We start from the raw sequence: 5,357 nt of genomic DNA, 5'->3' as shown, positions 1-5,357 counted from the left end.
GGATGAGTCTAGATGTTCTTTAATTTCGAGTAAAGGTGACTCATCTAATTTTTTTGTTAAGTTCTTGACATAAAATTTTTTCTTGGATTTTCAGGTACATGCCCAGCAGTACCAGAAGCAACAAGGAAACTCAACTGCTTTTCTCATCAGATCCTGCAAGTTTGGAGCGTTTAATCCGCAAAGAAGCACGATCGATCGACAACAACACTTATTCGTCGCTCGATTTCGTTCAACCATCATCGACCTAGACACTAGTCCCGTCGACCGATACTCGCTCACCACCGTCGACCGAAGACACTCATCTTCTATCGACCGACATCTTCCATCCCAGACATCGATCAATACTGAGCCGCGAGACATGGTTGCGACTTTTATACTTGTACGAGATGATAAGGGAGACCTGCATGACCAGGAAGGTCATCTGCATAATGCAGCAGGTCAGAGGATAGATGCTCAGGGGGCTGCAATCCCTGAGCCTGATGCTAATGCTACAAGCACTAACTACTCTACCTTTATCAATCAATTCTTCGATGAGGCGCACTACTGGGATGTAAGGAAGAAAATCTCCACATTCCGTCAAGGTCCATGGGAATCGTTCAGAAACGCATGGGAGAGATTCAAGAGCTACCAACTTGAATGCCCCCACCATGGCTATTCAGAGCCACAACTCATTACTACCTTTTACGGAGGTATTAATCTTCATTACCAAATTACGCTCGACACAGCCAGTGAAGGGAACTTCAGTACCAGAAACCCTGAATAAGCGAAGCGTTTGATCAAGAATATAGCTACGGGAAGATCCTACGAAATGATGGACGAAGAGTTAGGAAGGAAAGTTGACTCAGTAGATGAGTCACCTTTACTCGAAATTAAAGAACATCTAGACTCATCCCACCCTGCTTTTGAGGGACATAACCAATTTGGGATTTACCAAACTGATGATGATACCCTATCTGAACAAGAACAGCAAATAGATTTCGTAGATAGCCAAATCTTGAAAAATAAGTATCCTAACCCCGATAGCTTTACCCAAAATTACGATGCTACTGTTGGATCACGCCGAGGCAGAGCGAAATTTAGGCTAAATCAAGTTTACACGGGAAATCACAAATTTGCCACTGACCTGAACGGAAAGATAAACTTAATCTTCGGTGAGCTGACGAGGAAGTTCGACACTTTAAGTGAGACAGGACGTCTCCCTGGGCGGACTGACGTGAATCCAAAACGTCAACTTAATGATGTGTTGTTAAGAAGCGGAAAATGCCTCATTCCGAGAGCAAAAGAAATCAACAACACAGAGAAACATGCTGTAGTTGAGGAAGCCGGTGAAAATAGGTTGCGCCCTATAATCCTCGATGGTCCCAACACCGAGTCAGAAATACCTCGAGAGAGAGAGCGGCCCGACACTGAGAAAGAGGCCATCGACCTTGAGGAGGAAGAAGGAGAATTGGGAGAAAGAACGAACGTCGATCGACATACCACGGTGAATATCGGTCGACACTCTGGAAACAATGTCGATCGACTCTCGACTCCTGCTGAACCCTTCCCAACTAACAAAACGCAGACTAAGCGAGAGCTAGATAAAGCGATCTGCAAGAAAGCTATCAATAAGATCACGTTGGAAATGCCATTGAATGATGCAATAAAAGTTTCACCTTTGTGGGAACCGAAATTCGCACTGTCGATTTCCGTTTAAATAAGGAAACTTAGGAAAACCCTAATTTTCCAGAGGACCCGGATCTCTGCGAGAGCCAACGACAAGTAACCAAATAAATGCGGAAAATATGAGAAAACATGATAAAACGAATTTACAAAGAAATTAGATCTTATTTCGAATTCGCGTAAGAGCGTTGCGATCATTACAAGAGAATACAAAGGCTTTGGCCGCAGGGGCCGTCAGCGAGTTACCTAGTTCTAGCAACATAAAACCCTAATCCTAGTTGAGTCGCAGCTCGATAACAAAAGACGAAAAAGATATCTAAAAGGCTTTGATTGATTTCGGACTGAACCTTATGAAAGGTGTAAAGTTTTATCGATGAGTTAGAATAGCGGAAAACATGGACTGAGCCTGCTACGGTCTTCGGGAGATAGCATTTGAAGGCTTGTCGAGAATGCATGAACTGGTGTCGTATCGATGTTCGGAAGAGCTCGATCGCTGCGTACCGACCGAACTTTGGTTCGAGCCCGGTCGCTATGTAGCGACCGAGCGGGACAAGCGCTCGGTCGCTACGTAGCGACCGAGCTTTGGCTTGAGCTTGGTCGCTACGAGCTCGGTCGCTACGTAGCGACCGAGATTTGGCTCGAGTTTGGTTGCTACGTAGCGACCGAGATTTGGCTCGAGCTTGGTCACTATGTCCCCGGCAACGGCGCCAAATTTGATATCACTCAAATTACCTTAAGGAGTGATTTATACTCTCTCAAATACGAGGCCGAGTTGTAGTACTTAGGGATCAAATTCACAGGGAGCTAGGGAACCTAAGAATCTAATATGATTTGTTAAGCATGATGGGTTAATGATTTAAATGTAAATTGCAGTTTTTATTGAACAAATGTTTGTTCAATTGATTGGTTGAGGTTTTGGTGCTTAAAAGGAAATAGCTAGACTTAGGGTTTTTATTCAGGAAACTTGGGATTATAATCCTACAGATGCCTAATTAGTTGCATGCAGGATAATGTAAAACTCAACTAATTAATCAACAAGTCAATCAGCTCTCGCATGTTTTGACATTGTCTATTAACTAGATCTAATGATCTCAATCGTATGTCGATCAATTAGAAAGTATCGATCGATGATCCTATAGGGATATCGATCGATACACATTTCGCTCCGTCGATCGATTATGCAATAATGATATCGATCGACGCGCTTCTAGTTAAGCTTTATGTGCGGGTTGAATGGTAGCTTACTAAGCTCACTAGATAAGCTCTCGCCTTATAGCAAGAAACTTAGCTCAGTTAGAATGTTTTCAGGATGAGAATGAAGCTCTCGCTTTTATCTATCAATCATAAGGCAAGTTCTAGGTAGCTAATCTAGAAACATGCATTAATGAACAATCCTAATGACAATTATCACAACTCAGCAATCTATAGTTGGGGCTAATCCCTCCTAACCTATTTAAACCCTAAAATCTAACAATGGAACTACTCAGACATGACCAAGCAATTCATAACATCAATTAGGTAAGAAAACTTCATTAGAATAGTAAATAGATATTAATGGAGTTCTAATCACAAATTATAACTTTGGATCTTCTCTCCAATCTATCAGAATCCTAGAAAACCTTTGCTGTGAAATTAATAAAAGAAGAAAGCACACTTTGCCTCTAACATGGTGGCAAAGCTTATATAATTAGGTTAAATCTCGTCAGGGGTAATCTTGTAAATTGGTGAAGACTTAGGCTTCAAGTTGGCTGTGACCAAACAGGCTTTCTGCGCGCTTCGCTATCGATCGATGTCAAGACATGAACATCGATCGATTATTCCTCTTCAATATCGACCGATGGTCGAGTTCGATGGTCATCTCGGGTGTTTACTCCAAATATCTCCAAAAGACTCCAAAATCATCACTTATCCCCAAATCACTCCTGATCTTATAAATATAATAAATATACTCTATAATATAATAATAAGTGGTAAAAACACCTATAAACCATGGATGAAAATGGGTCAAATCCATGGTCTATAAAATTACAATCTATCCAAGCAGACTATCCAATCCACTTGGATATTCATCGGGTCAATCCTCCTAAATTGATTTCTTCCTTTGATTGAAACAATGGTGGAAGACATCAATCTTTAATTTAACTGATATCATTTCATTCTTTCATCCCCAAAAGGATAATCCAATAATGAAACACAAATTACCCATAAAAAAAGGAAAAAAAAAACGCACCCAAAATGTATAACTTAGTTAAACTTGGTGTAATTACAAAATTTTGGTAACTTTTTAAAACTTCAACTGATTTGGATTGTATATGACTTCTATTGTATATAATGAGGACATGATGGATCGTATATTGATTCTTGATGTCTTTTGTTAAACTTTGATTTTGTGATTGCTAACAAAGTAAAACTTTGGAAATTTTGTAGTTCCTTAATATAAACAATCAAAAGAGTTAAAATCTGTTAGAGATAAACTTGAAAGTAGCTTGAAACTCAAGTCATACTAATCCTACTTGTATTAGGATTAGGATAAAAAGTTTTACTATTAAGATTAGGAGTTTTAAGATCTCTATATAAGAAGATGTTGAGTTGTGACATGAACTTATAAGTGAGAGAGATTATTGTGAGAGCTTAAGTTTTGAGAGATTTTTTTAAGTTAATAAAGAAGTTATTCTATAATCTTGTGAGTTTAGCCAATAATTGGTATCAGAGCAAAATCAGAAATCAGATTCAACAAAGATGGGAGACATCACGACCATACCGACGAGATCAAAAGAAGGGCCATCATCCATAAAGTGTCCAATGTTAACATCAACTAATTATACAGTTTGGACAATGCGCATGAAGGTTCTTCTCAAGGTTCACAAAGTATGGGAAACCGTTGAAAGTGAGACGATCGAGCCTGAAAAAAACGATATGGCCACAGCCCTTCTCTTCCAATCCATTCCAGAAGCACTTATCCTGCAGGTCGGAGAGTTAGATACCGCGAAGCAGGTTTGGGACGCCATTAAAGCCCGACATCTAGGAGCAGACAGAGTTAGAGAAGCTCGTTTACAAACCCTAATGGCAGAATTCGATCGCTTGAAGATGAAGGAAACCGATACAATCGATGACTTCGTTGGCAAGCTATCGGAGATTTCTTCAAAATCTGCATCTTTAGGGGAAAACATTGAGGAAACAAAGCTCGTCAAGAAATTTCTCAAGAGTCTACCTAGAAAGAAATACATACACATCGTGGCGTCCCTCGAACAAGTACTTGATCTTAAGGTAACAAGCTTTGAAGATATCATTGGTAGATTAAAAGCTTATGAGGAGCAGGTTGGAGAGGATGATGAAGACGGTCATGAAGAACAGAGTAAGCTTATGTATGCAAACTCAGAGAATCGAGACTACAATGGAGAGTTTCGAAACAGAGGAAGAGGAGGACGTTCGTATGGAAGAGGACGAGGACGAGGAAGATCCTATCAGGAGTTTGACATATCAAAAATTACATGTTTTAGGTGCGACAAGAAGGGACACTTTGCGTCCAGTTGTCCGGATAGACTTCTGAAGCTTCAAGAGACATACGAAAATAGAATCAAGGAAATAACAGAGGATACACAAGAGGCTGATAGGTTATTGATGCACGAAGTAGTCTACCTAAATGAAAAAAACGTAAACCCCAAGGATTTTGATGATAGTTCGGACAGTGACAG

Source organism: Brassica oleracea, chromosome C6, assembly GCF_000695525.1.
Source record: "Brassica oleracea var. oleracea cultivar TO1000 chromosome C6, BOL, whole genome shotgun sequence".
In the NCBI taxonomy this organism is placed as follows: Eukaryota; Viridiplantae; Streptophyta; class Magnoliopsida; order Brassicales; family Brassicaceae; genus Brassica; species Brassica oleracea.
Note: the sequence above shows the minus strand (reverse complement) of the source record.